Source organism: Cupressus sempervirens, chromosome 8, assembly GCF_028749045.1.
Source record: "Cupressus sempervirens isolate cs-2001-9-10 chromosome 8, ASM2874904v1, whole genome shotgun sequence".
Lineage (NCBI taxonomy): Eukaryota > Viridiplantae > Streptophyta > Pinopsida > Cupressales > Cupressaceae > Cupressus > Cupressus sempervirens.
Genome location: NC_143125.1, coordinates 790,843,302 through 790,855,547, shown reverse-complemented (window position 1 = coordinate 790,855,547; position 12,246 = coordinate 790,843,302). Strand labels below are relative to the sequence as shown.

The 12,246-nt window shown below is 36.6% G+C and overlaps 1 protein-coding gene across 2 annotated transcripts in view; it reads right to left on the bottom strand.

Annotated features, from left to right (window-relative positions):
- LOC149544773 (galactolipid galactosyltransferase SFR2, chloroplastic-like) overlaps nt 1-12,246 on the bottom strand; it is a 116,832-nt gene that overhangs the window by 70,289 nt on the left and 34,297 nt on the right. The window lies entirely within an intron of this gene.

Here is a 12,246-nt window from a genome sequence, read left to right as displayed (position 1 = left end):
ACTTTTCAAAATGGGAGCATAATTGGGCCTTTGATATTTATATTTCTAGATTCGCCTGCTCATCCTTTCCTTGATTACTCTAAACACCTTCAACTCCTGCACTTCTTTCTCTCAAGAATAATATCCAACTTCAAAAAGATGCCAACGCGTAGTCAATGCAAAGAGATGTCAAAGATTCAGTTATAAACAACACCATCCTCCTTTCTTGTGATGTCGTAGCTAAAGATGATTTCTTGATGTAGGTAACACTAGCTTCAATGTTGTGACTGGTATCCAATCTTTTAACTCCATGCAATGATTTTGAGCTAGAGACAAGCGTAGGTTATTCTATGTAAAAACTCTATGTATGCTTTGATAGAAATTGCAGTGCCAATTGAACAATGTTGCTAGGTTTTTGCGTTTTATTAGAATTAATTTTCAAAATACATTAAAAGTGCAGGAGGAATGCTAACAACGCAACTTCAGCATTTTACATAATTTTCTGTAGAAAGGGAATACAAAGAACACATATTGAATTCCATCAATTAATTAAGGAACCTAATTTCCTTACAGCTTAATTTGATGTTCTTGCCGATTAAAAGGGAAGACCAGAATATGAGTCCCACAGCAGCTTCTCAACACACGTCTCCAAGGATATCTACAAATACAGGCCGAAGACACTGTCAAATCCTCCGTAGTTATTGTGCAATGCCCCTATAGCACATTGTGACTGGAAGAGGAAAGACGTCCAGCTACTCACAAATCATAGGCTATTAATTCTGAGTGTCGCCTGGTACAATTCCTCTTGGCACATATAAACTTCAATAATTCACAACCTTGGCATCAAGCTGATAGGGATCTCAAATGCCAACCTCAACAGTTACCAAATTCCTCAAAACTTCATCAAATCAATTGCCAGTATGCAGCATAATACAATCGATTTCCTTCAAAAGATCAATCTCCGTAGCCACAATGATTACAATAAGGAGACTAGGCAATTGTTTATAACAACACAATTTGCAATGAAATCACCATACATCAGCAGTGACTTGAAACATCAAAAACTTCAAAGACCCTTATACATCAGCAAGGGCATACAATTAAGAACCCAGGAAAAAGCCACAAAGGCACAAAATCAAATATATAATCAATCGAATGCTTTACTCATCAAATAAGCTCATATTTATAATCTCCAAATGGCACAAAGTTTCCCAAATGAACTTCACTTTGGAAGATTCCCACATATAAATTTAAAATATAATAAAGTGCCATTATAAACTAATTTATTAATTGCTTTTTGGCTCCGAAAATGACCTTTTCCACCATAACTTAAAATTCTGACACGTAAGGCCACTGTTTCTTGTTCCCATGATTTAAAACTTCTCGTTTCGGTTCCAACGAGCTATGATACTAAGGTGACCAACCAACAACACTATCAAAAATAGCAACCTCAACGTATTTATATTAATAATTATAATAATTCACCCGTCTTGCGAAAACAACTAAAGAGGCATTAGAATCAAAATCTGAAAACACCAAAGTGATCCCGATGATGATGAATGAACTTGACAGGGTGACTTACTATAAATAGACGCTCCCTCCAAGATTCTTGGAGCTCAAATTGGAAGCCTGAAATAAAAACTGAGAGCATCCTCCAACTCCTCAAACTCAACTGAGCTCATCGAAACTAACAAATTGACTTACTATAAATAGTAAGTCCCTCAAACAGAGCCAAAACACACCATAGGCTGTTAGAAGGCCTATAACCATACAACTGAGACCCTCAAATCCCACTGTCAACTTATGAGGGTCACGATGGTGAACTGACCTGGCCAACTGCAAGAACCTGCTGAAAATGGGGACATTATAGTCCTCCCTCCCTAAGATTGCTTAGGGACAAGCAATCCCGGAGCAAAATGAACATCATAATCCCCTTGGATCCCAAAGGTAGAACTGTGTACTATCCTTGCTGTGTACAAGAAACTCCTGTAGCATCAGCACCCAGATAACTGATATGAATGACAAAATCATCTAGAAACTGACTATAGATGCTGATGGTGATGACAACCCATCGGAACTCAATCCAACTGAAATACCAACTCTGTCCACACCTAAGTCCTCATCAAACTGATACTCACACCCAACTGCATTGTGGAGATGGTAACAACCATAGGTAACTAAAGCACTACCACCAACTCCAACTTCTGCCAAACTGTCCTAGGTGTGTAGATACTACAAAGGGTCTAGCTTGCCGCTGTCAATCCCATTTGCAAAAGATGGTGCTAACTCGTCCCACAATGAATGGTATGAAACTGGAGCCAATCCACACCAACATGATACCAAGTCCTCTACCTATGGGTCAATAGAAAAGTGATGAGCACTCCTCACAGTGTAATGCCAATAAAAACTCCCGATCTCTATCAAGGGCTAATCATCATCAAATTAAGAATCAGAAGATGGCTCCAATCTCTGACTCTGAACTATTGTTCAAGAAGGATCCTAGGCAACTCTCTCAGCAAACCCAACCTCAAAATCCCTGTGGGGAAGCATAGTAGACAGAGTCTCTACAATCTTTCCCATCAACCTCTGAATAGCACGAGAGCCTTGAATGAGAGTACCCTCAAACACTCTGTATGAATCCTTCCTCACATCTGAACTCTCGAATAGATACTCCATAAAGGACTTTGTGCAGTAGAAATTATATGTGGAAGGATCAACCTACTCCCTTGCAACCCACAGCTGATCCCTCTGAAAATGTGGCACTGGCAACTATCCAATGCTATCATTTGTATGAGATGAAGAAATAGATTCGCTTCCAGCAAAAGGAAGCAAATTAGCATGAGATCCCAACTCCCTTGATACTCTCATCTCATCCGTATCTACTACACCCATATCCTGTATGGATGTGTCGGCCACATCATCACGTCCATCATCCCCAACCATAGAAGCAAACTCACCACCAACCACAATATGCAACTGAACTGGATCTAGGGCTGGTATGGTCTAAACATGCTCCAACTCCATGGTCACCTCATCCAATCGTGATTGTGACTCTTGAAGAGCCCACTAAGTACACTGAAGAGAGTCCACACTCACCTCAAGCTCTTGGGTGAGCTCCACCACGTCCTCCTCTTTCTCTAACAATGTCTCATGACAGGTGCTACCCCATTGCAAGAGGTAATCTCGATTAGCAACTAGCTACAAGTAATCATGCTTCAAGATCCTGACAGCCTCTCAAAGCGCATGAACCTCTACTTGAGAAAGAGTACTATCACTGTGCTCATCAAACATAGGAGCACCCCAATCAAATGTAGCTAGTATCTGATGGACAACATCATGATGCCCAAGAGCTGAAGAAATGTCACTATCACTCACCTTCAGCTGACTGGTCACATGATGTCTCTATAACCCCTGACTCCTATGCAATCTCTCTGTCTCACTAACTACATTGTGATACGAAACTAAATTAGGACTGCCAACCACAAGATCACTCATACATGTGCCATCACCCTCGCACAACTCCTCATCCGAAGAAATGGAAGCCCATGCAATATCAATCTCCTCGCATGTCTCAGCTTCCACCTCAAACATAAGATCATGTAAACATTGATCTTGGGACTAATCAAAAACCTCCTTAGAGTCATCACCCAATATCTAATAAGGGATATCATACCCAATGCGGCTCATAGTATCATCAGATGTGTCCATACCATCTGCATCCACATCTCCCGGCTTCATTGTAACACCTATATCACCAACATCATAGTTGGGTGACTCCATACATGCCTCAATCCCACCTAAGGAAGCAACTGCCTCTTGTATTGGAGCAACACTACAGTAGCTAACATATAAATCGCCAATAACAACTCCCTCCTCCAGTGAGTCTGAAAAGTTAGTGGCAACTACATCATCAACTGCATCTAAACTAACCATAGAGACTACCTTGGGAGCCTCAACCCGTTGAAGCTCAATGCTGCTATCCATCAAGGGTATTGACACATGTACTGATCTTTGTGAAATGAGTCCATCATCAACACTGCAGATAGGACTAACAGTTGTCGTACTAATTAGAGGTTCATCTGCATCATGGACACTTATCGGCGAAAACTCACGCCTCCTTCCTATTGACCTTCTAAAGGCAGAAACCATATATCTCACAGCTCTCTCAACTGTTTCAGGATTTGACAAACTCTCCGCCAACCTCTACTAATGAAGCTTAAGTTTTTCTATACTCTCTCTCAAGGCATTTAATTTTTTGCTATCTTCCTCACTACTCCGCCAGCTCCTGGAACTACTAGGCCTCATGTATCTGTCTATAGTTGGAAATAACAAGAGTGCTGATCACTCCAATCACAACAACAGATCTGAAATAAATAATATTTTCCTCCCCCACAGGATGGTAGGAAACTGCTCTGATACCACTGTAAAAACTCTATGTATGCTTTGATAGAAATTTCAGTGCCAATTGAACAATATTGTTAGGTTTTTGTGTTTTATTAGAATTAATTTTCAGAATACATTAAAAGTGCAGGAGGAATCCTAACAACACAACTTCATCATTTTACATAATTTTATGTAGAAAGGGAATACAAAGAACATATATCGAATTCCACCAATTAATTGGGTAAGGAACTTGATTTCCTTATAGTTTAATTCCATGTGCTTGCCCGCTGAAAGGGAAGACCAGAATATGAGTCCCACAGCAGCTCCTCAACGTACATCTCCAAGGATATCCACAAATGCAGGCTGTAGACACTATCAAACCCTCTGTAGTTATAGCGGAATGCCCCCATAGCACATTGCAGCTGGAAGAGGAAAGACGTCCAGCTACTCATAAATCGCAAGCTATTAATTTCGAGTGCCGCTTGGTACAATTCCTCTTGGCACAAATAAACTTCAGCAATTCACAACCTTGGCGTTAAGCAAATCTCAAATGCCAACCTCAGCAATCACCAAATTCCTCAAAACTTCATCAAATCAATTGCTAGTATGCAACACAATATAATTGATTTCCTTCAAAAGATCAATCTCCATAGCCACAATGATTATAATTAGGAGACTTGGCAATTGTATATAACAGCACAATTTGCAATGAAATCACCATACATCAGCAGTGACTTCAAACATTAGAAACTTCAAAGACCCCTATACATCAGCAAGGGCATACAATTAAGAACCCAGGAAAAAGCCACAAAGGCACAAAATCAAATATATAATCAATCAGATACTTTACTCATCAAATAAGCTCATATTTATAATCTCCAAATGGCACAAAGTTTCCCAAATGAACTTCACTTAGGAAGTTTCCCACATATAAATTTAAAATATAATAAAGTGCCATTATAAACTAATTTATTAATTGCTTTTGGCTTCGAAAATGACCTTGTCCACCATAACTTAAAATTCTGACATGTAAGGCCACTGTTTCTTGTTCCCATGATTTAAAACTTTTCGTCCTAGTTCCAACGAGCTATGATACTGAGGTGACCAACCAACAACACTATAAAAAATTGCAACCTTAGCGTATTTATATGAATAATAATAATAATTCACCTGTCTTTCGAAAACAACTGAAGAGGCATTAGAATCAAAATCTGACAATACCAAAGTGATCCTAATGATGAAAGATGATGAATGAAGCTGACGGGTGACTTACTATAAATAGAGGCTCCCTCCAAGATTCTTGGAGCTCAAACTGGTAGCCCGAAATAAAAACTGAGAGCATCCTCCAACTCCTCTAACTCAACTGAGCTCACCAGAACCAACAGATTGACTTACTATAAATAGTAAGTCCCTTAAACAGAGCCAAAACACACCATAGGTTGCTAGAAAGCCTATAACCACACAACTGAGACCCTCAAATCCTCACGAGGGTCGCGATGGTGAACTGACCTGGCCAACGGTAGGAGCCTGCTAAAAATGGGGACATTACATTCTATCTGCTCATCAAGACTTCCAATCTTTCTAGAAAATAGCTTGAGGTTGTAATATTCAAATGAACATTATATCAAACAAATACCATGCACGTACCCCTGTTGTTTTTTTCTACCACTGTCCTAATGATCTCCAATGAAAGCTACAGGCTGGGTAATGAGCTAGTCAAACAATTTACACGCCTTGTCTATAATCTGATGTGCGTATGTCTTTTCTTTACTGAATGAGAGCAATATCAAACAACTCACTAGATTTGTCTTATTCACCACTCTATTCCTCCAAGATTTTCCCATGCAAATTCCATTGTGAGGCTTGGTATTTGACCTTGGATAAAATCTCGAACAATCTTTTAATAAGTTTTACGGCACCATTCTGTCAAGCAGTTCACTTGCATCATCTTTGATTAGGTGCAAAACTCATGTGCATTCTCTCCTTCACTGGCATTCTATCAAACAACTCTCGTGTTTTGTCTTAGTTTGGAGGCTAGCATGCTCTGTTGATATCTATGTGGACAAAAGGATGCTCAACATGGATTGTGAGAGTCTAGAAGGTTAGTGTCTTGCCAAACAAGTGACGCTTTATGCCTACGTGTTCCTTTCAAATCATTTTTTTTTGCTAAGAGGCATTGTTTGTGGCATATGATGTTTTCGATTTTCAAGTGCACAAGCTAGAGGTTGGAGTTGTGATTCATGCCTCTTCTTCTACAACTTCAAAATCCCCACATGGATTGCCATTATGCGGGCCTTTCATCAAACAACTCACATGCTTCGCCTATGACCTCCTCTGCTTGCGGGTTGGAAGACTTTGATGGATGGCTGGTCTGGTGGTCCATGTGTTTTGCCTATGACCGGGTTGGACAATAAACATTTTTTCAAGCAATTCTTGTTCCTTCTCTTTCGTCTCAGATCAATGCGTCAAAAGCTCCAAACTCTCCTCACCGACCACTCTGAATCTTTCTTTCCTCGTGCAAGAATTCAAATGATTGGGTTATGAAATAATGCAGGATGCAGACTGAAGCTTTATCACCCCTATCATCACAATGTTCAAACTCTCATGTTCATTATCTTGAATCACATAGAAATTTCAAATCTTTGAGCGCCACATGCCAAGGGTGAAGCACTAAATTCAAGGTTGAATTAAGTTGTGATGATTCACCTTTTAACTCACATCCTTTATTAACTTGATCAAAGAGGTTAATAACTACTTTTAAAACACGTGATTTGAATTTCAATCTTAACCCCCTTTTTTTTAGAGGATAATGGTTAAGGATTGGGAAGAAAATACGTATTTTGGAAACTTATCTTAACCTTTTAGGTGGAGAGGTTAAGATTTTAAGATGAAACACGTGTTTTAGAGCTAGAACCTTAGCCTTTTAGATGAGGTTAATGGTTAATGGTTTATTTGAAAATACGTATTTTAGAGTATTTAACTAACCTTTGATTACTTCACCCTCAGGAAGTGGAATTCGAAAATTCAAAAGGAAGAACGGAACTGGGAAGAAGCCTAAGGCATTTGAAAGACAAATATGATTTAAAACTTGAGAATAAGTGAACATTTCAATGCTCAAACAGAGGCTTGTCCAAGGAACAACTATAGTTCAATATGATGAAGATTCTTTTTATAAAAAAATTCAAAGCAATTTCAATATTCGAGTAACAGGTCCAAACTAGCCCAAAATGATGTCATAGGGTTTTGTGGAGGCATTAGGGCATTTATGGCCTATTTTTTTATTTTTTTACTTTCGTATATTTTAATTGAGCAATAGTACTCATGTTTGATGCATTTTAATTGGAATTTGATAAGTTTTGAATCTATCCAAATGTTTGATTGAGGTTTTGAAAATTGTCCTCATGTTTGATGTATTTTGATTGGAATTTGATAAGTTTTGAATCTATCCAAATGTCTGATTGAAGTTTAGTGGTGGCTAATGGATTAGAGCCAACAAGTGAACACCAAAACCCAAAAATGTGATATTTTGATGTTCCTATGGGAATGACATGATCTCATGATGTGAGGTGATGCATTTGATATGCTTTAATGTTAGAAATAGACAATATTGAGGGGGTAGGGGAGTCCATAACAAAACACTTTCACACCAACTATATATATGAAAACTTAACCATATGCATCCAAAAATGAATAAACTGAAAAGTAAAGTACACAAAAATAAAAAAAATCATAACACCATGATTTGTTTTCGAGGAAACATTGGCCAAGGGAAAACCCTAGTGGGGATGGTACCCACAACAATGCACTAATCTAAAAGTTCTTTGTTACGAGATTTGACCATGTTAGGAGTCATTAAATACATTTAGTACATTAGTCCTTGTGAGAGGACTAGACCTTGTTAGAAGTCTTCAACTCTATTAGGAGTTGTATTACAAAGGAGCTCATTTCTCTGACAAAGATATAGATCCATACAACATGCAATAGATACAATACCAAAAATGCTTGTATTGATATCCACTATATCTTATTAGTCCTTTATATATCTCACATCTGATTCCCATGCAACAATGGATCGCATCTAACCATCAAAACATCATCATAGCATCATACATAATGCTTGCATATTGACCTCATTGTATACCCTTCTAATTAAACTGCCCAGTCAGCCTTGATGATGAAATGTGTAACTCCTCCAAAATTGACTATCAAAAACATGCTAAGGGTTGACATCTAAAATGACATCCCTACATTGCCAAGTAATTGAATTGACAAGGCAATTCAATTCCTCGAGCCAAAATGCCCAATCACTATCTCATATCCTATACTCTGCGATGTTAACGCACCTTTACATTTTCCAACCAAAACATATGTTATCTGACACATTACCTCTATGGAACATATATACATCATAGATAGACTCCCTACTATCAATATCCAAAATTGTGGCCTATAATACTTATCTAGTGAAGCTCACCAATTAAAACATTATGACTGCTGACAATTTTCTTCTTGAATTATACCTAGGCAATTTTCATATCCAACCAAAACCAAAATTGAGTGCAAGTCCAAGTGACCTTACCATCAGATAGTGTTTCCATAAATGACAACATCCATGCCTTCATAACTGACTACTTATCAACAATAATATTCAAGTAAACAGCCTAAGTGCAATAGGCGAGGGGCTCTCAATCGGGGTTAGGGCCCTAAGTCATGTTGATGTGAGTTTTATTCCACTACAACATACAAAATCAAATGCTCAATGTTTTAGAGTGAAACATCAAACACTCAATTCTCTCTTGATATAAGGTCATTTCTCATGCTAAGATTGCAACGTATGATCATGACATAACTTCAAGGTTCACTTCAGATAACTTCAAGGTTCCCTTCAACTCTGGATACTTAGTGAAATAATGTGATATGCTGGTTATCACTTAAGGGACTTATGTTATTCATTCAATTGATATCAACTTGCTTCTAAAGATTTGGCTTTAGAATATGCAATGAAAATATAGTTTGATTTTTCAACTTAAACTTGCTAGCTTCAACTACTTCTGCTCCTAGTTGTGAACATAAAGAATCATGGATGGACTTTGTAATGTCCCCACTCTTAGGGTTAGTTTGAGACAAGTAATTCCTACAAAATAATGGTTAGAATCACAACAATAATAACACTAACTATATTACTCTACCCACTAATTTAACCCCAATCTTACAGACATCTCCAAGTCGGGCTTCTTAGCTCATAGCTATCTTGCCATCATCCCGGGAGTGCACCCCTTAAGATTCTTCTTGGACGGGCATCCTCTATCCAAGACCAACAACATATGCATATGTTTGACAACATCAGAATATTCCGATACGTTGATTATCGGCCATGGTGGACAATGGAGATCTTAAATATCTCATATGCTCCATGCTTCAATATCAAGTCTCGGCCATCACGGACAATGGAGATCTTAAATATCTCACATGCTCCATGCTTCGAGTTTCATTAGTATCCATGGTATTAACCTCATAGAAAAACACAATATTATCCACAAGTATGATTCATTAATATAAATAAATTCATAAATATAATTGAACAAACATATTCCATAAACATACCTTTCTTACCTTCTTCTTTTCTTGGTCCATGTAGCTCTATCCTTAGTCGGCCCTTCAATGAATTATTCCTTCTAGATTATCTCAACTCTATACTTACTTTCCAAAATTCTTCATTCTCTAATTATAAGGAAAGGACAACATTATACTTTTTTGTTTCTTCTTTTCCAAGAGTCACAACTTTTCATAATACAAATGCTTTGAAAAGCCACAACACTTCATAATTATAATCCTTTCGAAAAATCATGACACTTCATAACTAAAATCCTTTGGAAAAGTCTCACTACTTTATAATGACAATATTTTTGAAAAGTCTCAACTATTTAGAATTACGACCCTTTCGAAGGTTCACATCCTTTCAATATCATTGACACCTTTTCAAAAAGTCACTTCCTTATTTTCTTCATATTACTTTCATCTTCCCTTTTTCCTTTTTGAACTCCTCTCTTCTCCTCTTTCTTTTTTCCACAATCTAAAATAAACTCTCGTCCCTTTTATATCTTAATTTTAAGGAGTCATGTCTATTTGTTAAACATCTCTTGACTTTTTATTAGATTTAGTTAATTTATATTATTCTATGTTATATTATTTATTTACTTACTTATTTGTATTTTTTTTTTTTATTATTAAATTCTACAATATTGTCTCTTAATTTTATTTCTTTCTTTACTTGTTGATTTTATTATTTTTTAATTATTTAAAATATCATACTAAATATTATTTTATCAATAATATAGATTAAATAATTATTATTTTCTTGTTTTATATTTTAGTATTGGTTTTAATATAACTTTATTATTTATTTGATAACATTGTATTATCTAATAATTATTAAAATTCTATCTTAAAACGGGGATATGACAGACTTGGACTCTACTAGATGTAGCAAAATCAGTGACTCCACCCACCTAGTGCAAGTTTCTAAGTAACACTCAAATGGTTTTCAAATCAATCATATATCTTCTCTAATCTAATCTTGTCAAATGAATGCCAACTAAAGATTGAATATCAATTGAAGTTAAGCGCTTTAATCATCGACTTACCACACAAGGCACTCCTACCATCAGGAAGAGGCTAGTGGCTCGGCTTTGTTGAGTCAATCAAGTCAACATCTATATCTACTTTCATTCAACTACACTACTTAACAAGAAATGAAATCTAACTCAAGTGAAATATTGAGCAAACTATGCAGCACTTCAAAGAAATAAAGTAATTCGCTATGAAGAACGACAATGAATTATTCATTATTTCAAAAGCATCATAGAAATAATTTGATAAGTCTCTCCCCTAGATAACCTAATTCTACTTCTAGCTCTCTAATGCTCTGATTCCTTTCTACTCTTCTAACATAATCTAATGCTCTACTAATTCTTACAAATGTAAATGCCTTGGCCTTTTATATATGTTCATTTACAATGAACTGCCAAGATTGATTAAAGACCAAGGGCCAAGGTTTAACCAAGGTTGCCTAATTTACAACCAATTACAAGAGGGCACCACATAATAGGCCAATTAATATTTTGATTGTTCCACCAACATTGCTTATTCTCTTGTTATTCATGAGTTTTATGATTATCTCAAAAATGAGGTATGCTTCGTTGTTTTTCCTTGCATCCATGTACAAGTGGGAATTATATTATTAAGGCTTATTTAAGAAACATCTCCAGATTCTTTTATATGGTTTTTTATTTACTTTAAGAAAATATAAAATCCATATATCATCAAACTAACATATAGGAACTTGGTGGCAATTAAATGGGAGTGGGAGTACCCCATATAATAGGTATTGTTTGAAACTTAGAAATAGCCTAGCTTTAAGGATTTTGGAAACTACAACTTTGAATACTAATAGGTGCATTCATAATGAGGATCCGCCTTCAAATCCTCTCCCTAATTATGTGTTACATACTTGATGTGTGTGTGTGTATATACTTGAACATTGAACCAAGTAAGTTACCACATCCAATTCCAAATGTTGGATACATGTAGATGATGTCTTACAAAAATCCTATCTACATGTGTTTGAACAAATATCCTTAGTATTCCATCTAAGTCAAGAGATGCCCTGCCAAAGCAAATTAATGACAAGGAAAAAGTAAGTTCAGGACTAGCAATGTGCATGGGATGACAATGGGAAGAAGAGTTGCAAATTACATAGCATATTCACAAAATAATACACAAACCTGCAGCTACTAGTAAATGCCTAATGGGCATTACATGTTCATAGAAGTTGAAAGATTATGCTAAATTTCATTGTTCAACTATGAATTATATATATTTGCA